The sequence below is a fragment of the Suncus etruscus genome, chromosome 4 (assembly GCF_024139225.1).
Source record: "Suncus etruscus isolate mSunEtr1 chromosome 4, mSunEtr1.pri.cur, whole genome shotgun sequence".
Classification (NCBI taxonomy): Eukaryota; Metazoa; Chordata; class Mammalia; order Eulipotyphla; family Soricidae; genus Suncus; species Suncus etruscus.
The window spans coordinates 80,506,290-80,533,668 of record NC_064851.1 but is presented as its reverse complement, the minus strand read 5'-3'; the positions used below and the strand labels follow the sequence as shown (position 1 = coordinate 80,533,668).

The window sequence follows — 27,379 nt, the reverse complement described above, 5'->3', positions numbered from 1 at the left end:
AATAAACAGTTATCATTACCTTTTTTTTTTTTTTTTGGTTTTTGGGTCACACCCGGTAGCGCTTAGGGGCTCTATGCTCAGAAATCACTCCTGGCAGGCTTGGGGGACCATATGGGATGCTGGGATTCGAACCACCGACCTTCTGTATGAATGGCAAACGTCTTACCTCCATGCTATCTATCTGCTCCCTTATCATTACTTTTAATGTGCAATTCCTAGAGGGTTTGAGAGAGTGCAAATATGATTGCATCTAGGAGTATGGTTTAAGAAAGAGAGTCCGAAAAAAAAAAAGAGAAAGAAAGAAATAGTGCCTTTACATGAATAACATCACAAAAATAAATGAGAGACAATGAGATTGTGCCTATGTGAAGGAAATAGCTGTTCAAAAGAGATTTGGGGGAATGGAATAAGGGAAAACTTCAGAAAATACCTTTTGGGGCTAGAGCAATAGCACAGCGGTAAGGCATTTGCCTTGCATGAGGGCGACCCAGGACAGACCCAGGTTTGATCTCTGGCATTCTATATGGTCTGCCAGGAGCGATTTCTGAGTGTAGAGCCAGGAGTAACCCCTGAGCATCACTGGGTGTGTCCCCAAAACCAACCAACCAGACCAAAAAAACCCAAGCAAACCAGAAAAGTACCATTTGAGTTGACCTTTCAAAGATGAAGAGACTTTAAAGATTTGAGATAGGAGGGTAATCTAAGGGTGTATTGTATATAAGCCTTCTGAGATGAGAGAGCCCCTAAATTATCCCAGAAAGGGTGTATGTATTTTTGTCTGACTCAAAGACGATAAGCTGAATTAGGTTAGTGTTGTGAGGCAAGACTAGAAAACAGCGGATTGGAATCTGAACGAGGTAGGCCCTAAATAGAGTGGGAGGGTTTGCCTTTTTTTTTAACACTATGATTTACAAAGTTGTTCATGATAATATTGTTACAAGCATTCAAAGTTCCAACAGCAATTCCACCTCCCATGTGACCTTCCCACCATCAAAGTTCCCAGTTTTCTACCCAGCCCCCAAGCTGGCATAAACAAATTTACTTGATATTGCTTAATACAACAAAATGGCAAATGAAATTATCTGAGAATATATAAATAAAAGTCAATTAGTGATCATTGTATCTCACAGTGCTGTTACTAAAGTCATTGTTTGAGGACTAGTTTGCTTTTAAGTACTGAAAAGTAAATAAAGGTTGGAGTGATAGTACAATAGATACTATGTACAGTACCTATGTAGATAGTACAATAGATACTATGTACAGTACCTATGTAGATACATTAGGCTCTTTCCTTCCATGTGATTGACCTGAGTTCCATCCTTGGGCATCCCATATGGGCCCATCCCTGGCAGGAGCGATCCCAAAACAGAGTCAGAAGTGAGTCCTGGGACTGGAGTGGTGGTGCAAGCGGTAAGGCATCTGCCTTGCTTGCACTAACTTAGGACAGACTGCGGTTCGATCCCCCGGCATCGCATATGGTCCCCCAAGCCAGGAGCAGTTTCTGAGCACATAGACAGGAGTAACTCCTGAACATCACAGGGTGTGGCCCAAAAAGGAAAAAAAAAAAAAAAAAAAAGGAAGTGAGTCCTGAGCATTGCTGGGTGTGGCCCCAAAACGAAGGAAGAGAAAGGAGGGGTAGGAGAGGCAAAAGTGCTTTGGACTTTACACACAGAACCATTACATCATCAAAGTGTTTAGATATTTTTTGTGATTGATTTCATATTTAGAGGAGTGTTTTTATTATATTGTTCAAATTCAAGAATTTATTATAAACTAGAGAATATAAATAAAGTTTCCAGAAAGATTACTTATATTGAGGAATCATTTTATAAGGAAAGAAGAAAAGGAACTAAATTTATTCGTCTTGGCCAAGACAGTTGAGTAGAGACACAAATCTGTAAATATTTGGAACTTGTAAACAACACCAAGGGAGAAAAGATGTATTTTAATTTTATAGCACGATATGGCTAAGAGTAAGAAAAAGAAATATAGGATGACTCATTTTTATGGGATTACTATTCTGGTAAGTTGGAAGAATTCCAAGATACAGTTTATCTTCTTTTCAAAATTATGGGTTTCTTGAGAGCAAGGATCATATCTCAGTAATTTTTCTATTCCTCGCATTGGCATGTTTGTGATCATAAGTTACTTAAATTTAATTTCACAAAGCATCTGGGAATTACACACTATTTTTTAGAAAAGGTTGAGAAAATGCTTGCTAAAGAATAGTATTGTTAGGTGGATTTATGCTCCCTTTGTTACAGAATTTTGCTACTGCATCCCTTACATAAATTGAACTCTTTTCTCTTTCATTTCTCAGAACCTAACACATGATAAATGAAAGTTGTTATTGAAAGAAGGATTTGAATGAATTCCTTAGGACCCTGAACCTATCTCTGTTATTTATTTTATTGGTTTTTGGACCACACATGGTGATGCTCAGGGGTTGACTCCTGGCTCTGTACTCGGGAATCACTCCTGACAGTGCTCAGGGGACCACAAGTACTATTGGAGATGGAATCAGGCTAGTTACATGCAAGGCCTAATGTAGTATCTCTCTAGCCCCAATCTATTTTTTTCTTTTTCTAAAAAAATATTGTGTGGATTCTATCCAAATTCTTTATTTTTTTTATTATTATTTTGTTTTTGGGCCACACCTGGTAACTCATGGATTCCTCCATTCAGAAATTACTCTTTGGCGGTACTGGGGGGACCATATGGGATGCCAGGGATCAAACCCAGGTCGGCCATGTGCAAGGCAAACACCCTACCTGCTATGCTATTGCTCTATTACCACCCCCCCTTTAAAGTGGGTTCTATCCAAATTCTTTTTGTTTTGTTGTTTTTAGACCACACCCAGCAGTTCTCAGGGGTTATTTCTGGGCTTGCACTCAGAAATTATATTTGGTGTTGCTCAAGGAACCATAAGGGATGCTGATGATCAAACCTGGATCAGCCGTATGCAAGGCAAATGCCCTACCAGCCCTACCATGCTACTATCGCTCTGTCCTTTCTCTCTCTTTTTTTTCTTTTTTGAGCCAAATACTGGGTACAATTTAGAGGTTCTGCAATTGGAATCACTTCTGGTAGCGCTGAAAGGACCGAATGCCAGTGATCAAGCCTTGGTCAGCCCCATCCAAGGCAACACCCTATCCGCTATAAGTTAACACCCTACCTAACACATTTGCACTCCTTCCAGGCTGGCCCACCCTTTGCCACACCCAGTGATATTCAGGGTTTACTCCTGGCACTACTCTTAGGAATCACTTCTGATGTGGCTCAGGAGACCATATAGGATGCCAAGGATCAAGCCTGGGTCCACGTACTAGGCAAGCATTTTTATCCGCTGTGCTATCTCTCCAGCCCCTATTTGTGTGTGTGTTTTAATCTCTGTAGGTTCCATCAAAATTCTAATGAATTCTAATGATTACAACAGTGAGGTGACTTAGTAGTTTTCAAGTTGTATAGATGTAAACATGGTATGCAACACGGTAAAAGAAAGTTTTATGAGGTCCAGTGAGGGAGAAATTTTTTATCTAGTGGTTATGTTATTAGCTAATAAGTAAACATTTGGGGTTGTCAAAAGTCATTTCTATCATAGACCTACAGACCCATCTATCAGAGACTAATAGTAAAAAAACAATAGTGATAATGATTAATAGCTTGATATGGAAAAAATAGATATTGTAATGAAAGAGAAATATATAAAACATGTATGCTATATGTGTACTTGTTATATTAATTGTCAGAACTATATAGTTTGAGGTGGTTCATTTTTGTTTTTTCTGTAACAACTATGTGTTTACAAGGATCAGTGGATTTTCAACAGCATTCTAGCATTTATGACATATTAGCTCTGTATGTTTTAACTTTGTGTTTGTTGTTTAATGCTACATTACAAACGGTATGTAACCTTGTTTTTAAGCAACAGGTCTGATTTCTTAGGATCTGTGGGTTCAGGAGTCTGTGCAGCTTCTCTGGGTTTTCTGTTTCAGAGTCAATCTAACAAGCTGCAATCATCTCAGGTCTGCACTAGGAAGAATCTGTTCCTTCCCAGTTGTGGGTGGATGCCCTCTTTAATCCCTTGCCACATGGCCTCTCCAGAGAATGTCTAACACCGTGGCAGTTTCCTTCACTAGAGTGAGTAAACAAGAGGCCAAGAGTGGTTGTTACAAAGGCACAGTTTTCTGTAAATCAATCATGGGAATGACATCTCTGTCCTTTTTTGTGGAGGTCTGCTTGGAGTTACTAGCTATAGCTTACAATAGAGGAGAAGCATTGCAGAGTATGTGTTGTGATTGGGGACAAGGAGAGACCAGGTCAAAAGCTGCCTTCCATTGTCTAGACTTTTCAATATTTGACTCCTGTTATTGACCATTTTATATCCTAGAAATACATGAAAGAAAACACAGCAAGTCCACTCCTTTCATAAATAATTTTTTCATGTATAAAAGACGTGTATGTGATAAAAGTATAGAGGTAGAACTTCTGGTTTTAGAGAGCTAAAAATTATTATAAGGGGTTAATTATTTCTTTTACAAACATTATTCAATGAGTTATTTCTAGAATTTAATATATATTCCTTTGTTCTCTCCTTTCCTCTCATCCACTTTTCACTGTTTTGCTTTTAAAACACAAGTCTAATCTACCAAAATCTAGAGAGTGAGTTCAGTTGAGAACCAGGATTTGTCACTTTGAACATATATAAGGAGTCTTTCGTTCCTTTTTAGAGGGAGTTCACCCAGTGTATTGGGAGAGAGAAGAGAAGAGAAGAGCCATTTTTGTCTGATACTCCGCCCAACAGAAGGCAGCTAGCAGTGCAGGCCTAGTGGGTTCATGCTTTGCCCAAGCCACCAGGACTTTTCTTGGAGCTGCTGTGGCCTGTGCAGTTTAGGTGCCTCACACATGCTCAGCATATGCTCTACTTCTTGAACTACATCCCTGACTCTTAGAAATTCCTGTTTTGTTATGCGATTCTTGACTTTTATATTATCACTGGTACTTATAGTTTCCGATTTTTATTTTTCACTATGGCAGAAATGCAAAGCAAATTTAATGGAAAAAAAAACATTGTTTTATTGGCTGGTAATGCTGCTGGGTTGTAAAAAATCATTGACAAGTTATAGCAGAACACCATAAGGAAGCATAGATATAGTTTTCTAGCTAATGGAACATTTAAAGACACTAAGAATATCACTATGAAAATCCAATATCTGAAAGGCAAAGACTTCCCTTTGTTTCTGCTCAGCTAGAAATGAAAATGATGTACTATTGATCTTTGTGAAAGTGTGATTGAAACAGTTGCTTGGTTGGAGAATTGTCTTGAAATCTCTGCATAACTTCTCTGCATTCCTTGTCTTGACAAAGAGATGTATCAAGTTTTTAACTTAATCTGTAAGCATGGTCTGATAGGGCAAATGTGCTAAACCTCACAGAAATCCTTAACATCATACTGTAATCATCTTGCTTAAAAGGCCTAAAAATACAGTTAGTAATTGTTTTAATACTTTCCATAGTCCTAGCTATGATTTATTTCTATGAGAAGGAAGATTGAAGATACTTGACTTTAAAATAAAAACATAACTAGGATAGCAAAGTTTGAACCTTTCAGTTTCAATCTACACATTTGTTAAAAGGGGATATTGATTCCTGTTCTCAACTCCAGAATTCCTGTTTTTCTCCTAATTTTCCTTTTGTATATTCTTTCTATACCCCACAAGAAGTCCAGGGCTGCTGCTGCTGCTGCTATTGTTGTTGTTGTTCTTTCTCTACCTCCTCCTTCTACTATTATCAACATGTAAAACATATTTTGCTGGTTTTTTTGGTTATAGTTTTTGTTTATTTTACATAGGCCACATTTCATCCTGTTTAAACTCTTTTGAGGGCAGGATACACCCAGTTTACTCAGGAGTTATTCCTGGCTCTCCACTCCGGATTTACTTCTGGAAGGCTCTGGCACCTTATAGGATGGTGGGGATAGAACCTGAGTCAGTTATGTGGAAGACACTTATTCTACCTGTTGTATTATCATTTCAACCTTTTCATCTTACTTATGTTTAAGTATTACTAATATTATTTTGACCATACCTTTTATTTTAAAATATGTAACAAAATCTCCATAAATGAGATCAAAATTGTGGTGCTTCAACTTAGTTTTTGTTCTAATAATATTATGCTAATCAAATGACATTCTACTTGTTAGTTTTCATTTGATTAAAGTTAAAATTTTATTTCAAGAGGTGTGGCTGATCATAGTATTTTTTTAATTAGTAATAATTTTTTTTAGGCACCATGGTTACAAACATGTTAATTGTTGGGTTTCCTTCATCGAATGTACACCACCCTTCGCCAGTGTAACACTCCCGCCACCAATGTCCTCCATTTCCTTCCTTCCCCATCCCTTGCCTTTTTTGGGTCAGGTATTCTCTCTCTCTCTCTCTCTCTCTCTCTCTCTCTCTCTCTCTCTCTCTCTCTCTCCCTCTCTCCCTTTCCCCTCTATTTCTCTCTCTCTCCCCCCTCTATTTCTCTCTCTCTCTCTCTTCCCCCTCTGTTTCTCTCTCTCTCCCCCTCTCTCATACACAGTATCTTTGTCATTGTAGTTGTTGAGTTGTTGGTGCAGATATTTATCTAAATGCTCTCAACACTCTTTGTAGTAAGCTTCATATGGGTTGGTCATTCCAGCCCTCATCTTTATTTTCTCTGGGTATTATTACCATACATTTATTTTTCTTAAATCCCACAAGTAAGTGAGACTATTCTGTGCCTGTCTCTCTCTCTCTCTCTCTCTCTCTGACTCATTTTACTCAGCATAATATTCTCCATGTCTGTTCATGTATAGGCAAATTTCATGGCTTCATTTTTCCTAACAGCTGTGTAGTATTCCATTGTATAGATAGATGTACCACATCTATCCACTCATCTGTTGTTACCTTAGCCACTCATTTGCTGTTGGGCATCTGGGCTGTTTCCAGATTCTGGCTATTATAAATAGCTATTGTAAATAGTTCTGCGGTGAACATAAGAGTGCAGAGGACATTTTTTGTATTGTTTTTTTTTTGCGTTCCTAGGGTTTATCCCTAGTAGTAGTATTGCCGGATCAAATGGAAGCTCAATTTCCAGTTTTTTGAAGAATATCCATATTGTTTTCCAGAAAGGCTGGACTAGATGGAATTCCCACCAGCAGTGAATGAGAATTCCTTTCTCTCTGCATCCATACCAGCACAGGTTGTTCTTGTTCTTTGTGATTTGTGCCAGTCTCTGTGGTGTGAGATGATAACTCATTGTTGTTTTGATTTGCATCTCCTTGATGATTAGTGAAGTGAAACATTTTTTCATATTCCTTTTGGCCATCTGTATTTCTTCTTTGAGGAAATGTCCATTTCTTCTCCCCATTTTTGGATGGGGTTAGATGATTTTTTTTCTTGAGTTTTGCCAGTATCTTGCATATTTTGGATATTAGCCCTGTATCAGATGGGTATTGAGTGAACAGTTTCTTCCATTTCTTGGGTGGCCTTTGTATCCTAGTCACTATTTCTTTTGAGGTGCTGAAGCTTCTCGATTTAATGTAGTCCCATTTGTTTATATCTGCTTCCACTTGCTTGGACAGTTGTGTTTCCTCCTTGAAGATGCCTTAGGTTTCAATGTCATGAAGTGTTTTGCCTATGCTTTCTTCTATATACCATACAGTTTCAGGTCTGATATCATGGTCTTTAATCCATTTTTATTTGACCTTTGTGCATGGTGTTAGATAGAAGTCGGAGTTCACTTTTTTGCATGTGGCTGACCAGTTGGACATAGTATTTAATTATTCAAACTTTCAAAATGTAGAGCTAACGAAAAGTTTTGCCTGGATATCTTCTAACATGTAGTCTTAAGTGATTTTGGAAATTATAGGTCTGTATTTTACAGATTTGTAAATTTTTTTTTAAATTTACAGTCTTATTTTGGCGGTGATCTTTGTTTCCTAATTTTTTTAATGTTTGAACTTTTATTTGAACATTTAATTTTTTAAGCATTTAAATTTTATTTAAACATATAAAGTTGTTCATACTACAGTTATTTCAAGTATTCAGTATTTCAACACCAGTCTTACCACCAGTGTGATCTTCCACCAGTGTCCCCAATTACTTACACACACATCCATCCTGCCCCCATAGCAGGCAAAAGGACTATTTACTTTATATTTCTTATTAAAATATATATTTCATAATGGTGTTACTAAAGTTATTGCCTGAGAATTTACTGAGCTGTTTGGTGCTAGTTGACCTAATTGATTTTATAGATTTGATTCCTCCATTGTCTGTGGTACAGCCATTTTTGTCTGCAGTTCTCTGCAGAAGGTCTCTGATTGCAGTGATCCAATTTTTGTGCCTCCACAGCACTACAACTCTGTGACAGTCTCTGGTGCCCTGGATCCTTGCGAATAGACTTTACAAATGGGAGAAGATATTCATTTTAGATGTGGGGTGTGACTTCTCAGCATGGATAATTTTTTTGTAAATAGCACCCACAGCCAATAACTAATGCTTTCATCAGAGTCCTGTTCACATATCGTTTTGTGTTCAAGCATAACACGCCACCATATCTTCCCTTGGCAGATGTGACATACACTAGAAGCAAAGTTCCTGGAAATTCAACTGCACAGGGGACATCCTTTGACTTAAAGAGGCCCATGAGCCTCTTAAGATGCAACTCTGGTCCTGGGCTCTTGATAATCTCTGACTTTAAAATGAAGTTTGACAACAATGAGGTACCATCTCACGCCACAGAGACTGATACACATCACAAAAAGATAAGAACATTTGGTGCTGGCGATTGCAGAGAGAAAGGAACTCTCATTCACTGCTAGTGGGAAGGCCATCTAGTCCAGCCCTTATGGAAAACAATATGGAGATTCCTCAAAAAACTGGAAATTGAGCTCCCATATGATCCAGCTATACCACTTCTAGGATATATCCTAGGAACACAAAAATACAACACAAAAATGTCATTCTCACACCTATATTTATTGCAGCTCCATTTACAATAGGCAGACTTTGGAAACAACCAAGACACCCTTCAACAAATGAATGGCTAAAGAAACTTTGGTACATATGCCCAATGCAATATTATGCAGCCATCAGGAGAGATGAAGTCATGAAATTTTCCTATACATGGATGGTCATGGAAACTATTATGCTGAGTGAAATAAGTCAGAGGGAGAGAGATAGACACAGAATAGACTCATCTATGGGTTTTAAGACAAATAAAAGACATTATTTTAATAATGCCCAGAGACAATAGAGATGAGGGCTGGAAGGACTGTTTCATGATATGAAGCTCACCACAAAGAGTGGTGAGTACAGTTAGAAAATAACTACATTGACAACTATGATGACAATGTCAGTGAGGAAGAGAAGTAGAATGCCTGTCTCGAATACAGGCAGGGGCTGGGGGAGGAAGATTGGGGGCATTGGTGATAGGGATGTTGCACTGGTGAAGGGGATTGTTCTTTATATGATTGAAACCCAACTACAAACATGTCTGTAATCAAGGTGCTTAAATATATTATTTTAAAAAAATAAAATTGAAGTTTTAGTTGTGTTTACTGAGAAAACTGTATCTAGAAAGCTATTTGCCAAATTTACATCAGCATTACCAGAAAGATGTAGTGATGAAATATTCCACAGTGATAGTTAGAATCAAGGGGCTACAGTCAGGAGGTCCCCACTGCCACGTAATTTTTTTGTGATTTTTGTGGGGTTTTTTTTTTTTTCATTGTTAATTTTGTTTGTTTGTTTTGGGCCATACCTGGCTGAGCTCAGGGGTTTCTACTGCCTATACACTCAGGCAGGCTTGGGGGATCATATGGTTCAGCCATATGCAAGGCTACCATACCGACCTTATTATTTCGCTGGCCTAAATTTTATGTTTAAAATCAACAGAACTATTCAGGGATATCATTTTATTAAATTAATTTTATCGAGGTGTGATTATAGATGATACGGCTATTTTGACAGATGCATAGTCTATTAGTCACCACCATATAGGCATTCTGTTTGCTCTATCTGATGACTCTGGCCCTTTTCTGGGAGTAATAATATCTTCAACAAGGGATCTTGCATATAACACTATTGATTCTATTTTCTTTGAAATTATGTGATAATTATTGTAAATAATCAGTTTTGAACAAAGTATACACTTAGGTAGGAGCCTTCTAGAAGTAAAGACCTGTATTGTGCATTTAAAAAATGTACTTCTGCTTTCCTTTTCTGGTCTGGATTGCTACTCAGATTTAGGATCTCATCCTGTGTTTGCCATTGTGTATGTTTTATTTCACTGTTTCTGACAGTGAACTTGGTTGAGGTCAGAGGCCTTTCACCTCTGTTTCTTTATGAGTAAATAAAGAGGACTCTTATTTGGTCATTTCTACCTCTGAGATCCTTAGTTTCTCATGAACTATTTGACTTGCATATGAATGTCACAAATGTAAATAAAAAACTACTTTCTGCCAGTGTGTTTCTCTCAGAGTGAACCTTCTAAAACTAATAAACAACATAGACTTTGAATATCTTTGTTGCACTATTCCTGGCATCGCTTTCAACATGGAATATATCTTAATTATATTAGTGACCTTGAAGTTACTTAGATAAATAGCTTTTTAGATACACATGTTGGCCTTGCTTGCATTAAGCATTTTTAAAATAATGGTCTTTTTTTTTTAAATTGGCTTTCAGAGAAAAGAAAACCTTATCTCTACTTCTCAGGCCTGTAACCACTCCTAAAAGGCAAAGACAAAGTGCATTGTTAACTGTTATGTAGTGCTGGCTTGACAAACTTTATTGTGAATACTGAAGTTTGAGTAACATAGATGCCATGTTACAGTTGCCTCTGTAAAACAAATTCAATCACATGTTTAATATCAAAGGCTTTTTTGGATTTATAGATAACCTTTATCTAGTTGTAGTTTTATAATTTCTAACTGGAATGGCATTTTTTTATAGAAAGCAATTGTGAAGTGCTTGGTTCTCTAGCACTATTACAAATGCCTCTTTAACCCTAATTGTACATAAATCTATTATATAAATTTAATGTATTTTGTAATACATATTTAAAAAGCCCATTTGCCACATTTAACTAATTATTTTCTAATAGCTGGGTTTTTATAAAGTCAAGTATTAATTTAAAGATTCAGAATATTTGCTTTAAAATACATTTTGAGGGGGCCGAAGAGATAACACAGCAGAAGGACGTTTGCTTTGCACGCAGCCAACCCAGGAGATGGTGGTTCAATTCCCATCATCCCATATGGTCTCCTGAGCCTACCAGGGGCAATTTCTGAGTGAAGAGCTAGGAGTAACCCCTGAGTGCCACCGGGTGTGATCCAAAAAACCAAAAACATATATTTATATATAAAATACATACATATTGGACATTGATATTTTTCAAACACTGCTGAACACTGGAAATATAGAGATAAATAAAGTACATTCCTTATTTTACTGAATGTATAATGATGAAGATACATATAAACAGATCATAAGTGATAAGTTTCAAAAAAAAACCGTGGAGCTTGGAAGATAACTTAAAGGACCAGAGAACATGCCTGACATTGGCTATGGATTTGGCTATAACCCTAATGGCCCCCCAGCACTGCAGGGAAGGGCCCCTTATAAAATCCACCAAAAAAGCCCCCAAAATTTGAGTCATATGTAGGAATCAGCTATGATAAAAAGTTGTGAGGGCACAGAAGGCTAATACCTAACTTGTTGGGTTGAAGATTCCCCTGGAGGATATGAGCAGAAATGTGTGAGATGAAAGGAAGAAATGAATGGGAAAGCTGTCCAGTATGGATAAGGGGAAGAAACCGTGGTCTCTGCTGGGCAAGAAAGTACAGATATCAATACTATTTGGGTAAAGCAAGAAGTAGTTAAAAAAGAGACAGGCAAGTGGGGACCAGATTATGGTGGGTCTTAATTGATTTGGAACAGGGATTTTTCTTGGGGTCATTACGAGCTGATTTAACTAATCAGGATTTTGACCAAAATTAACCACTAGGCTGGAATATAAGAACTGGCTTGAGGTGCAGTAATACTAAAAAGTGAACAGGACTAATTTCAAGATAAGAGCTTACTCTGATTTGTAAACTTTTGAAGCATGTTTCTTTTTCTTTTCCTGGTGTCAGGTTCAAGCCAAAGTCCTCCACATGTAAACTTGGGCATAGTTTATTGAAACTTAAAATTATGTTGGAGAAATAGAACAGTGGATAAGGTGCTTGCCTTGTATGTGACTGACCCAGATACAATCCCTGGTGCTTCATAGGGTCCCCTGAGCACTGCCAACAGAAAGTCCTGAGCAAAGACAAGTGGCCCAAAAAGAAATTGTTAATGATAAAATTGAGAACTTACCAATTAAAGTACCAGGAATGGAGTCAGGCTTGCCTTGTTCATGGCCCACCTAGTTTTGATATCCGGCATCCCAGATGGTCTCCCAAGCATCGCCAGGTATAATTGCTCAGTGCAGAGCCAGGAGTAGTAACCCTTGACCATTGCCAGGTGTGTCTAAGAAATAAAAAACTAAAAATGTACACAAGGTACTTGTGATTTTATTCATTTATTTGTTTATACAACATCGTGATTATTTAAAAATTTAAATGATAAATATTGACATAATTGTCTTATTCCAAACATGTAAACATGTATATGGATTTTAGTAAATGCATAAAATGGTAATGGAAGTATCTTTCTTGCTTTTTAAGAGGTTGCAATTACAATAATCTAAGCCACCTTTTCTTTTTCTTTCTTTCTTTTTTTTTTTTTTGGTTTTCGGGTCACACCTGGTGGCGCTCAGGGGTTACACCTGGCTTTGTTCTCAGAAGCCCCTCCTGGCAGACTCGGGGGACTATATGGGATGCCGGGATTCGAACTGGGGTCTGTCCTGTGTTGGTTGCGTGCAAGGCAAATCCGCCTTACCTCTGTGCTGTCGCTCTGGCTCCCTAAGTCACCATATTTTAAGTTTTTGTTATCAGTAAGGTTATTTTGAGAGGGAAGAGTTACGATTAACTGATACTTTTAGCAAATGACTTGCATTAGATGAGAAAAATAATCATGTTTCTTACTCTTAGTTCTTTGCCCTATTTGTTACAAGACAGAATCTTGTTTGTGGTGAACAATGAACAATGTGAAGAAGGGAACATAAAACTGAGGGTTTTCTCTTGGGAATGTGGTTCTGTATCAAATGTTAGGAGAATTATGCCATTGCTATCTTTAAATAAAAGAAGAGTGGTAACCATTGACAGTAGGCCAGCACTGTTCATTGTTTCAGAAACAAGTCTGGTTAGTATTATTACTGGCTTTGTTCCTGCTACTCAGGATGGTAGACACTTGTGTTTGTGTTTACTTGTGCTGATAAGAGTCATCTTGTGGATTTCATAATTCTGTTCCAAATGTCCTGAGGTAGGGAGTATAATACAAATGTAGATGTATAATTATGCATCTTTTGGCTGGTTCTATTTATGATGTACCAATTAACTGAAATAATTTAACCCTGTTAGGGGAAATTGATTCTTAAAAAGGAGAAAGCAGATTTAGAGTTTATGTAAAGCACCATGAATGTAAATTCAAGAATTTACTAAATTCTGCTCGAATGCAGATCTTTCAAGAATAGTTTTTGAGTAATCATATTGTTTATCACATTATTTCTATGATTTTGGCCTTTAAAATTCAATTTAATGAAAATGAATCCTGCAGCCTTGATTTGTCTATCCAATTTTATTGCTGATAACTTAAATGTGAGACATCCAACTCCTGCCATTTCAACTGTTTCTATGGTAACCAAAGTGTGCAAACCCAGCAGTATCACTTTCTTTCACAGCTGGCATTTTGTGTTCACAGTATGAAGAGGAGTTTTAGTAAAGCACAGTCCGTGTTAATTGGGATGTAACTAGGTCAGGACAATTTTGCTATCCTTTATTCTTTCAGGTTTGGGAGGCTTGGGGGTATGGATACATGTATATGAGCTACTGTCTCCCCCATCCCTCCTCCTAAAGCACATTCACTGACATTCATTGCTATTAAAGTAGTCTTCTGGAAATTAAGCCTGTTATCTATAAACAGATCTCTCTGGAATCTGGAGAATTAGTTTGGCTTGTCGTTAGCCCGTAGACCCTGGAGTAGTTCCACTAAGGAAATGTGGGCAGTTGATATGAACCTGATTTGAAATGTCAAACAAACTTAATTCTGATTAAATGATGTATTTTATTGTTAATCCTTATTGTTTTGAAACATGAATTATATTGTGATCTTAACAGTTATTGGCTTATGTTTAAGAGGGACAGCTAATCCCAGATAAGAATATCCCCTTTGCAATTCTAGATCTGACTTGACTATCTAACCCTTTCTGGATAGCAGTACTTAAGTTCAGTTCCTTCTCAAACTGTACAAAATAGCCCTTAGCCATTATTCCCCTAAACCATGCTACTGCCTCTGCCCTCATCTCAAGATTGCCTGGAGACTTCACTTTTAGAGTTCGTTTCATAGATTTTAATTAAGTATGTTAGATTAAAAGTAATCTAAGTGAACTTCAAAAATCAGCCAGATTTTCTCTGTGTGTATGTTCTTATTTCATTGTTTTAACCTAAGTCCATGCAGTTTCTTTGACTGTAGGAATTTCCTTTTACATTACCAGTGATCTAATTTACTTTGAAGCAGTGCTTGTGTGTGTGTGTGTGTGTGTGTGTGTGTGTGTGTGTGTGTGTGTGTGTGTGTCCAAGGACTTTCTTGGTTCCTGGTTATTTTTGGTGAACCAAGTCCACCAGTTTTTTCCTCAGATTCAGGAGTGCTGGGAACCAGTAGAATCACCCTGTTGTTGCTTATAGGCCCATGTAGTGCATGCCAGGGATCAAACTCAAGCCCTTTGGGCTACCACCTGCCTCCCATTTTCATTTCTTATATGAAATTCTTATATGAAATTTCATATCTTATACGATATCTTACCTCTTTTTACATGGTATGTAGTTGGTTTAATTGTGCATTTTAACAGTTTAACACTTGTTGTCCCAGAAATCTCATTCTAAAGTCTTCAAAAGTGTACTCTAGAGGATAGAGATATAGTACAGGGTAGATAACCTTGAATGCAGCTGATCCAGGTTTTATCACTGGCATCCCATTTGGTATTTCAAGCCCTGCCAATAGGGACCCTGAGCTCAGATCAAGGAGTAAGCCCTGAACACAACTAGGTGTATCCCCCAACCCATAAAAATACAAGTGTACTCTAAATTTACTTTTCTCTCTTTTTTATTACTTCTATTGGTCTCATTTACTTTAGCTTCTGTAAATGCATAACAATGTTTTAATCTAAAATTATCAGTGACCTTGTAGTTGTTCAGTCAAGTTCCCTTTTAACAACTTTATTCTTATTGTAACTGAAGACAACCTTTTTCTTCTCAATTTGTCTTAACTTCTAGAACCGCATGCTGTTTGTGTTTCAGTACTTTTGATATTACCTTACAGATTCTTTCTTTGATTCTTTTCTTCTAACCATCTCTTTAATGCTTTCAACATTATTTAATTTGTGTTATATTTTTATACCATATCTCTGATTATAATCTGTTAAAAATCCAACCAACTTAATTTAAGAGATCTAATTGGCTTTTTAAAGTGATTCATGAATTCTGAATTGGGCAGCATTTCATGTAGCCAGCAGAGAGTTTGAAGAAAAAAAAAGCTATTCAAAATGGAAGAATTTTATGGGTTGAAAGAACAAGGTTGGCATCAAGAAAGAGGGAATTATTTCAGGCTTAGGTAACACCCCTATGAAGAATGGATAAATATCTCATGAGAGGTTAATCATCTTTTGGGGCATGACTGGCAAAATTATTGCTGACCAGAAACTCTACATTGATTACTTGTTGATACTTCATTCTTAGCAAAGGTTGAAAATAAAGTTGAGTAGGAAGACTTGGTAGACTGAGCACAAGTACTTCACATAGGGCTGTTTTCTTTCTTTTTCTCTTTCTTTTTACTTTTTTTTGAAGTGGGAAAGGAGATGGAGAGAGAGAGAGAAGAAAGTAGGGAGAGAGGAGAGAGTGGAAGAGGAGATAGAGGGAGAATGGGAGAGAGAAATGAAGAGTGTTGTTTTCTTTTTAACGAAACTATAAAAATATACATAATCAAACATTTTAGATATATATGTAATGTAGTACAAAATGACAGCCCTTTTGTCAGAGATTGGGCAGACTCTCAAATCTGCCTGCCTACCTTTCTCTCTCTGCCTAATTGTAATCTGTTTGCTATATGACGCAACTTGTAAATTTAGCTATATGTATTTCTTCTTTGAGGAAATGTCTGTTCATTTCTTCTCCCTATTTTTTGATGGGATCAGATGTTTTTTCTTGTTGAGTTCTGTCAGTACCTTGTATATCTTAGTAGCCCCTTATCTGATAGGTATTGGGTGAGTAGATTCTCCCATTCCATGGGTGGCCTTTGTATCCTAATCACTGTTTCCTTTGAGGAGCAGAAACATCTCATTTAATGTAATCCCATTTTATCTTATCTCTGCTTGTTTGGACAGTGGTGTTTCCACCTTGAAGATTTCTTTAGTATCAATGCCATGAACTGTTTTGCCTACTTTTCTTTTATATACCTTACAGTTTTGGGTCTGATAGCAAGATCTTTAATTCATTTTGATTTGACCTTTGTGCATGGTGTTAGATAGGGGTCTGAGATTTTTTTGCTTGTGTCTGACCAGTGTCCAACACCACTTTTTGAAGAGGTTTCTCTTGCTCCATTTGCATTTCTTGCCCCTTTATCAAAGATTGATTGTTTAGGGGAGAGTCATTCTCTGAATACTCAAGTGTATTCCATTGATCTGAGAGTCTGTTTTTATTCCAATATCTTGCTGTTTTAATTACTATTGCTCTGTAATACAATTTCAAGTTAGGGAAATTGATGCCTCCTATCTTCTTTTTTTTTTTTTTTTTTTTTTGGTTTTTGGGCCACACCCGTTTGATGCTCAGGGGCTACTCCTGGCTATGCGCTCAGAAGTCGCTCCTGGCTTGGGGGGACCATATGGGATGCCGGGGGATCAAACCGCGGTCCGTCCTACGCTAGCGCTTGCAAGGCAGACACCTTACCTCTAGCGCCACCTTCCCGGCCTCCTATCTTCTTTTTCCTAAGGGATGCTATAGCTATTTGTGGGTGTTTATTATTCCAAATGAATTTCAGCAGTGTTTTTTTTTTTTTCTTTTTTTTTGGGGGGGTCACACCCGGCAGTGCTCAGAGGCAACTCCTGAGTCTATGCTCAGAAATCACTCCCGGCAGACACGGGAGACCATATGAAATGCCAGGATTCAAACTACCGTCTTTCTGCATGCAAAGCAAATGCGCTACCTCCATGCTATCTCTCCGGCCCCGAATTTCAGCAGTGTTTGACCTTTTGTCCTTTCTTTCTTTCTTTTTGGTTTTGGGGCCACACCTGGGGTTAGCTCAGGGGTTACTCCTGGCTATGCGCTCAGAAATCGCTCCTGGCTTGGGGATCATATGGGACACCGGGGGATCAAACCATGGTTCATCCATTTGTCCGTCCTAGGTCAGCGCATGCTGCTTGTACCACTGTTCCAGCCCCCTTCTGTCCTTTCTTAATACTACTAATGCACCTGAAACCCATATATTTTTAAATGTTGAAAACTGCTGTTATCAACATTCTCTGTGTATTTTAGTGTATCTAAAAAATAAAATTATCAGATCAAAAGGAATGTGGCTTTTCTGTTTTGCAAGATGGTGCCATAAATCATTTTCCAATGAAGTTATGTCAATTCATTCTCCCACTACCAAAGTGTTGAGTTTCCACTGGCCTATTCAATAAGTTCTTAAGTTTTAGCCAAACTAGTAGCTGTGGGCCAAAGACAGTAGAGAGTTAAAGCACTAGTCTTACATATGACTGGCACAGTTTAATCCCTGGTATTACATATGGTTCCCTGGACTCTACAGGGAGTGACCTCCAAGTAGAGAGCCAAGGGCCTACCTTGAACAGCATTGAATATAGCCCAACTGCCCCAGCCCCCAGTGTACTAGATGTAAATGGTATCGCACTATGATTTTAACTTATATTTCTCTCATTAGTGATGAGGTTGGTCATCTTTTAATATGCTTAGTGGTCAAACGCATTTCATCGTTTGTTAAATACTAGTCAATTGCCCAATTTTATTTTAGGTTGTTTGCCATATTTATTTGTGGGGATTACTTATTCTGGATCCTAACATTGTATGCTATTCTGCCAGTTTGTGTTTTGCCTTTTTATTTTCCTTATCTTTGGTGACAGGAAATTATTTTAATTCTTTTTTTTTTTTTTTTTTTTTTTGGTTTTTGGGCCACACCTGTTTGATGCTCAGGGTTTACTCCTGGCTATGCACTCAAAAGTTGCTCCTGGCTTGGGGGCACCATATGGGGATCGAACCACGGTTCTACCTACGCTAGCACTTGCAAGGCAAACACCTTACCTCTAGCGCCACCTTCCCGGAAATTATTTTTAAATAGCCAATTGTTTCTCTGAAAATGTTTGCATAAGATTGAAACAGTCTTTTTATTGAACATTGGAGAGGTTGTTGTCATTATCTGGAGTCTTGGGTTCGCAGCCACAATTTCAGTTGTTTATCACTTCTTGGTTTCTTAAAATTTCCTAATTCATTTTGTGCCCTTTTATAGGTTACATTTCTTTGCCTTAGTCTATGTTTTAAAACAATAAATATAGGGGCCGGGCGGTGGCGCTGGAGGTAAGGTGCCTGCCTTACCTGCGCTAGCCTAGGAGACGGACCGCGGTTCGATCCCCCGGCGTCCCATATGGTCCCCCAAGCCAGGAGCGACTTTTGAGCGCATAGCCAGGAGTAACCCCTGAGCGTTACCGGGTGTGGCCCAAAAACCAAAAAAAAAAAAAAAACAATAAATATAAATTTTATAGAGTTCTTTTATGTTTCTAACTTTCATTTGTATCTATAGTCATATATCTTTTTATTTTGCAGTTCCTATGGTTTATTATATTATTTTTTCTCTTGTTGCAGCTTTTATATAGCTTCATTTTTTATAGGCCATAGACCTTGCTTTTAACATTGTTTCTTTATTTTTTAACTTCTGCTTTTTTTGTGTGTGTGTGTGTTTTTTTTTTTTTTTTTTTTTTTGCTTTACTCTTGAGTTTGTTTTAGTTTTTACTTGGAGATATAATTTGTTATTTTCAACCTTCTAATTATTTTTAGGGGAAGGATACACATCTGACTGTGCTTAGGATCTACTGCCTACAGTTTTCAAGGGATAGTGTGGTGCTGGGGATCAAACTTGGGCCTCCCAAATGCACCCTTTTAAGCTATCTCTCAGAACCCTAATATATATTTAAGACTATGTCTTGCAATTAAAAAATAACTACTTCAGTACTATTGGAATAAACTATGATACCACAAAAAACACCCTAAAATGTTTCTTATTAATACAGCATTTGCAATATCCCACCGATTTTCATTGGTAGCACTTTATTTCATTTCTGAATGCCTTTATTGTCATAGTTTTTGTCCTTTTACCTGTATCAGAGACATATTTAAAATTTTTTAAATGTATGAATTTCTGAAGTGATCAATAAACAGTCTTATGATAGTAGTATCTTAAAATTTCTTAAGACCTGTTAGCACATGGTCAATATTGTTATTGTTCCATGTTTACAGGAAAACAAATGTATATTTTCTAACTTTTGGGGTTGACTAGATTATATTGTTTCTTCTGTCTTTTGGATAACCTCTGTCTTACTAGGTTGTTTGTTTTATTTCATTTATTTTTTTTATTTGTTTGTTTTAAAGGAAGCTCATTGTTAACAATACCAGGGATTGGGGCTGGAGAGATAGCATGGAGGTAAGGCGTTTGCTTTGCATGTAGAAGGAAGGTGGTTTGAATCCCGGCATCCCATATGGTCCCCTAGCTGCCAAGAGCGATTTCTAAGTGTAGAGCCAGGAGTAACACCTGAACACTCTCAGGTGTGACCCAAAAACCAAAACAAAAACAAAAACAAAAAACAAATAATAATAATAATAATAATAATAATAATGTCTTATGAGAGTCTGTGTTGAGCCACATTTGATAGTGCTCAAGAATTGCTTTTAGCTCTGTATTCAAGTATTCAAAAGTCTTTGGACTTTTTTCTTCCTAAGGTTTTATCAACTTTGTTTATGAATATGTCTTGAATAAAAGTTTGAAAAAAGTTTGGAACTATTGCCTGTTCCTGATCAATTGAACTTTAATTAATATCATACAAAGTATCTATCTCTACTCATTTTTAAAATAAATTATAAAGAAATATATTTTACATAAGCATGAGACCCAAACACGTGAAAGTTAAAAAATAATTTGCCAAGGAGTTGGAAATCTTCAGACCTTGGTGGAGGGACACTAACACTGGGTGGTGGGAGTGGAGTTGGAATAGTTTATGCTAGTATCTTTATTGTACTTGAGGCATCTAAATAAAGAGTGGAGAAAAGATTCATTAATGTTTTTTTAGGCTTTCTGCTTGGTCTTCAATCAGTTTTTGGTGAATTACATGTTTCTAGGATATCTGTCTATTTCTTTTAAGTTCTCCAGCTTAACATAATAGAGTATTTTTCTAGTAAGATCTCAAGTTGTAATATCTCTCCTTTTGTTTCTGATCTGATTTATATGAACATTTTCTCATTTTTTTTTCATGTGTCTAGTCCACAGTTTATTCTTGTTTATTCTTCCAAGGGACCATCCTGGTTTCATTTATTCCTTATATCAATTTCTTGGTTTCTGTATTGTTGATTTCTGCTCTTGTTTTTACAAGTCTTTGGATTCATTTGTTATCGGTTCTTCAAACATATATAGTGTGCAGTTTGGTTGTTGGTTTTTATCTTTTTCTTCTTTCTTTATGTTGGCTATATTCTGTTACTTTCTCCCTAAATATTGCTTTTGTTCTGTAGATTTGGTAACTCATTTCTTCATTATCATTATTCCCAAAGAGTTTTTATTTCTTCCTTGGTTTCCTCTTTGATCCAGCTGTTACTTAACAGCATGTTGTCAAGTCTCCAGGTATTAGCATTTCTCCACATCTTGTTTTTTTTTTTTGGTTAATTTTAGTATCTCTGGCCTTGTCAGATTAGATGCTTGGTTTGATTCTTAAGTTTGTGAATTTTTGTATTAGACTTATTACCTAAAATGTGATCTATCTTGGAGAATGTCCCATGTCCACTCCTATGTCTTGGAGAATGTCCCTGCTAGTTCTTCATTTAAGGCTCTTATGTTTTATTCATATTCTGTCTAGTGTATCTATCCATTGGTGATAATGATGAAGATTCCCGCTATGATTAGTTTCCATCCATATGTTATCCTAGATTTGTGAGCTGACCCTTCCAATTTATTTTTGGCAAAATAGTTATTGTTTATATGTCGATTAGAGTTAGTAATTGTTCTATTGATCAACTAGTGTCCATTCCTGTCTTTAATTTCTTTTTTTAGATTGAATCCAATTTTCTGTGATAAAAGTATGACTGTCCCAGCAATTTTTGTTTTCCATTGGTTTGTATACTTGTTTTCCATCCTTTTACTCTAAGGCTATGTTTATCCTGTGATTTATTTTAAAATTTTTATTGTAGTCAAAGTGAATTACAAATCTTTCACAGTAATATTTAAGGCACATAGTGACAGTGAATGAGGGGCATTCCCACCACCAATGTTGTTCTCCCTCCATCTCTGTTCCCAGCCTGCATCCCATATCTCCCTCCTTTACCCCTGTAATGCTAGTGCAATTGTTCCCCCCTTTTACAGCTTGTTGTAGATTGGGTATTGATTCTGTTATTGTTGACTTTGGATTTGGTTATCCTCTGATTTTATATGAGCAGCAAATGGATAGATTTTTGTTTCTCAATCCATCCCTCCACTCTGTGCCTTTTGATAGGAGAATTTTTAGTGCATTGATATTCAGGGATATTATTAATATAAAGAGCTATGTTGTTCTTTATACTTTTATAATATATTATATACTATAAGTATATTCATATTTTATTGTGTAAGGTTGTTGCTTCTACCATAAGCTATATGGTTATATAAACGGCCTTTCCGTAATTTATTTAAGACAGGTTTGGTTATCACAAATGTTGCCAGCTCTTGTTCGTTTGAGAAACAAGAATCCCTCCCTCACCTCTAAATGAGAGCAGGGTGGTGGACTCGAGATTTTGAGTTTCTTTGATTCAGTAATTTTTTTAAGTTTTATTTTGATCATATTGGCTTACATATCTTTCACAGTAGTATTTTAGGTACATATTAACATTGAATGAGGGGAATACCCATCACCAAATTTGTCCTCCCCCATCCCCATTCCCTTCCTGCAACCATATCCCCCCCATAATCCCCCCAAGCTGCTAGAGTAAGTGGTCCCCTCTTTGTCTAGCTTACTATTAATGATCATATATCTGTTTGGTCCTGGTACCCTCCCTTGTTTCCCCCTCTATTTGAGAGGTGGAGCTCAATAATTCGAGTTACGTGGTTTTGTTTGAAGGAAAGAAAAGCAATAGAATGGAGTAAAAATAAGAGTTTTTTTGTTTTGTTTTGTTTTTTGGGTCACACCCATTTGATGCTCAGGGGTTACTCCTGGCTAAGCGCTCAGAAATTGCTTGGGGGGACCATATGGGATGCCGGGGGATCGAACCATGGTCCTTCCTTAGCTAGCGCTTGCAAGGCAGACACCTTACCTCTAGAGCCACCCAGTTTCAGTAATTTTTTTTTTTGTGGTTTTTGGGTCACACCCGGCAGTGCTCAGGGGTTACTCCTGGCTCCATGCTCAGAAATTGCTCCTGGCAGGCACAGGGGACCATATGGGACGCCGGGATTCGAACCGATGACCTTCTGCATGAAAGGCAAACACCTTACCTCCATGCTATTTCTCCGGCCCCAGTTTCAGTAATTTTAATGTGCCATTTTATTCTTTCCTTACCTGTATTGGTTCATATGGAAGATGTGTTGTGATTCTTATGTTATTTCCCTTATATTTAAGGTTTTTTTCTGTCTCTGGTTTTTGTACTCTTTTCCAAATTATTAAATTTGAATTTTATTTAATTTGATCATGTTAAAAAGGATAGTGCCCAAAGAGAGCCCATAATTCAGAATTATCCTATTCTTTTGGGATGGAAAACTTAGAGTAATTTTTGTAATGATGACATTTAACAGCATTATAATTATAATTCTAAGAACAAGTTAAATTAGGTTTTTTGTTTTAAAATCTCAGTACTTAGTTGACTACCAGTTATGAGTCTACATTATCTCCAATAACTCGGAAGTTTCTTTCTAGTAAACTAGCCATTATATTTTCAAAATTCTGAAATTGTTACCAGTCTATTGAAAGATAGTTCTTTAGGCTCCTTGAAACCAATAGCTTTGGCAAACTTCTGGCCTTGATTCAGGGCCAAGGTTTTTTGCAGTTTTAATTACTATGTGTCTTGATGTTGTTCTGTTTGACTCTATTTGGCTAGTACTCTTTTTACCTCTTAAAATTGTGCACCTGCCTCCCTCTGGAGAATAGGGAAGCTCTCAACTATTATCTTTCCCATCATTCATTTTTTTCCCTTTCCCTTTTCCCTCACCTTCTGGTATTCCTCTATATTTGGAGATTAACCTTCTTGTCTTTCTTTGTTCATTAAGTACCTTACTTTTTCCCTATTTGTTTCCATTTTCTTTTTGACTTTCTTATCAATGCTGGCTTGTCTTTTATCTTCAAGTTCATCTATATAGTTCTTCCCGGTGAAATTCTGCTACTTTGTCTTGCTAGTTAGCTCCTTCAATTCATTTGTCTGTAATCTCATCCTCTGAAAAAGTTTTCCTTTGAATTTGTTGGACTTCTGTCTAGTGATTGCTTAATTTTGCTGGCAAATGCCTTCTTAATTTCTGTCGCTAGTGCAGTGAGTGTTGATTTTAGTCATTCTGATGGGCTTGCAGACTTGTCTGGGTTTCTGTCCCTATATTTGACTGCAGCTGAGTTTCTCAGTCTCTCCCCCCCCCATTATTCGTGAAGGATTTTTTGGGGGGAGTGATTTAGAGTCTCAGTTACTTAAGAACTGATCTATTGAGTTGTTTAGCACCTCATCTGGTGCTACCAGGTGACTACTAATAATACATCTATTCAGATTAAATATATATATATATATTACCTTGCAGTGTTATTTGAATATGTCAAATATCATACTAAGGGATTGTCAACTAATTACTTCATTGAGTTAGCTGAGATTCAAGGCTGTATACTGCCTGAGAAAAGGTAATGCCACATCCCACCTGTCCCCAATATGTAGTAATGTATATAGTAATGTTTTCGAGGAAAATGGCTAGTCTGTGGTCTAGAAAGGTGGGAGATGATGGCACAAGATATAAGAGTGGGGTTCCCCATTCTTTTGTTCTGTTTTGTTGTTTTCTTTTGGTTTTTGTGTCACACCTGGCAAATTCTTGGGCGTTACTCCCAGCTCTGTGCTCAGAAGTTACTCCCAGTTGACTATATGGGATGCTTGAGATTCAAGCTGATCAGCTGTGTACAAGGCAAACACCCTACCCACTGTGCTATTGCTTTGACCCCTAAAGTTTTATTTTTTACTCTGGTTTTTGAGACACCACAGCAGTGCTCAGGGGTTGCTCCTGCTCTGCACTCAGGAATTGCTCCTGGCAAGTTTGAGGAACCACATGGAATGCTAGGAATTGAACTCAGATCCTTACTGGATCAGCCCTGTGCAAGGCAAACACCCTACCATTGTGCTATTAGTCCAGCCCTAAAGATTTATTTTTAATTAATGAGGTGGGGGGAAGGAGGAGATAGTGCTCAGGATTTATTCCTGATTATGTGGTCAGAGATCACTCCTGGCAGTGTGTGGTTGGGGGACCATATGTGGTGCAAAGGATCAAGCTCAGTCAGGGATCTAACCCAGATTGGTCACCTTCATGGCAAGCACCCTACCTGCTATACTATCTTTTCAGCCACAGAGATTTGTTTTTGTCTGATGTTATTTCTCTCTGGAATGGTAAACTACTTTTGCCTCAGATCTTCAGTTATCTACAATAAATTTCAAATTCAAGTTGTGTTTTGTAAGGCCTCTCCTGTTTCTTAGACTTCCTGTACTAGCTTTTTCTTTATGATGTTCTCTCTGTCATGACAATCTTATAGTTTTGTTTTGTTTTGTTTTTTTCTTTTTTTATTTCTCTAACTAAACTCATCACTCTTTGTGGTGAGCTTCCTGAGGTGAGCTGGAACTTCCAGCTCTTTCTCTTTTGTGTCTGAAAATTATTATTGCAAGAATGTCTTTCATTTTTCTTAAAACCCATAGATGAGTGAGACCATTCTGCGTTTTTCTCTCTCTTATAGTTTTTATGTGTAAAAACACCATCTCCATTATTGTAAACTCAGACTCTAAATTCTGCTCAGTTTTTTATTTCTTCCTTTTCCTAATCTTCTGGCTTCAGCTTATCAAAAGTGCTGTCATTTTTTTCCTCTTAAAATATTAGTCAGGGTTGGAGTGATAGCACAGTGGGTAGGGTGTTAACCTTGCACATGACCAACCAGGGTTTAATCCATGGCATTCCATATGGTTCCCAGAACCTGCCAAGAGTATTTCTGAATGCAGAGCCAGGAGTCACCCCTGAGTACTTGCCACCTGTGGCCCCAAACAAAAAAACAAGAGTTACCCAGGGACAGAGCAATAGTACAGCAGGTAAGGTGCTTGCCTTGCACACAGCAGACCCAGATTTGATTCCCCACACTCCACATGGTTCACCCCACAAGCACCACCAGGAATGACACCTGAAGAAGTCCTGAGCACTGCTGAGTGTGGCAAAAATAACAAATGTATTTTTGTTAATAAAATGTTACCCAGCTTTATACTTAATTCCCTTAAAAAAAAAACTATTTTATTGTAACCATTGTGATTTACAAAGCTCTGCTTTGTTGGATTTCAGATATGCGGTGAATCAGGGCCATTTCCCACCACCAGTGTCGAACTCCCTTCACCACTGGTCCCAGAATGTATCCTATATCACCACCCTTGCCCCCTTGCTTACCATATACTTCCTTTTTATGTTGCTGAGAACTTGGACAGAGCTTTTGTCACTTTACATTCAGATATTCTCCATTGACCTATGATTATCTTTTGCATATAATTTATTTTGTTTGTTTTTGGGTCATACCTGGTGGTGCTCTGTCTCTGCACTAAGAAATCACTCCTGGCAGGCTTGGGGGACCATATGGCATGCCAGGGATCAAAACCTCATTGCAAGACAATTGTCCGACCCACTGTGTTTATTCCGGGCCCCTCTTTTGCATATAATTTAAATGTTGATTGCTTCATCTAACATTTAGTGCTATCCAGAGTCTAGTTTTATTCTTTAGCCTGCTGCTTGAATTCTCCTTGTTCTCAGACTTTTCACTATCTCTTGAGAATCTTATCCATTCCCACTTTCTGCAGTGACCCTGTCAGCACTTCCATTATAGGGGCCAGAAATGTGGCTCAGCAGTAGTGCTTGCCTTACTTGTGTGGGGCCCTAGATTCTATCACTGACACTTTGGGGTGGGGCTGGGAGAATTCTTCCATACTAGTTCTTATTTATTTTTCAGTATTTGGATATTGGGTACCAACCTTGCTTTTATTTCCAATGAATGATTTCCCCAGCAATGGAGACAGTAATCATTTCCTCATTTGAACTATTTTTAATGTCTTATTATTTTTATTTTTAAAAAGAGCCAATAAACTGGAATGTTAAAGATAGTATGGACCCATGGGCTGAAATGATAGCACAATGGTGGGGTATTTGCCTTGCATGTGACCTGCCCTGAAGGGCCCTGGTTCGATTCCCGGTATCTCATGTGGTCCCCCAGCCTACCAGGGGTGATATCTGAGTGTAGTGCCAGGAGTGGCCCTTGAGCACTTCTGAGTGTGGCCCAACAACCAATCAATCAATCAATAAAGTTTTTTTTTTAATGATAGTATAGATCCGTATAATCAAGTCTCAAGCCTCTCTGTGGCTCACATATAGCACTTCTTTCTAATATTATATAAAATTTCTGATTTTTATTTCTCCTTATGGAAAGAAAAGCTAAGAGCTTGGCTTCTTAACTTTTTTATTTTTCTATCGTTTCTTAGTCTTATTAACATAGTTTTTTGTTCCTTGAAAACTAAAAATGTATTCATTGAATGAATGAATCAAAGACTGTTTTTCTCCAGAGAGTTTATGAAGAGACTTACTTAACTTTCCCAGAAGGAGAGAGGAAAAATAAAGCCAATTTCCACAGATTTCCCTATTTCCAAATGTCTACAAATGAGAATGACTTAAAAGATGGTGAATATATTTGCAGCCTACTCCTTTCTCTATTTAGCTTTTATTTTCTT

General features: G+C 37.4%; 1 protein-coding gene and 1 non-coding gene across 3 annotated transcripts in view; one reads left to right on the top strand and one right to left on the bottom strand.

Moving 5' to 3' along the window:
• Positions 1-27,379, top strand: part of CDK19 (cyclin dependent kinase 19) — a 146,231-nt gene that overhangs the window by 85,623 nt on the left and 33,229 nt on the right. The gene's annotated exons all lie outside the window — the stretch shown is intronic.
• LOC126007723 (small nucleolar RNA SNORA2/SNORA34 family) lies at positions 23,295-23,428 on the bottom strand. Its single transcript, XR_007495213.1, has one exon. It is a non-coding gene; the product is annotated as a small nucleolar RNA SNORA2/SNORA34 family (small nucleolar RNA).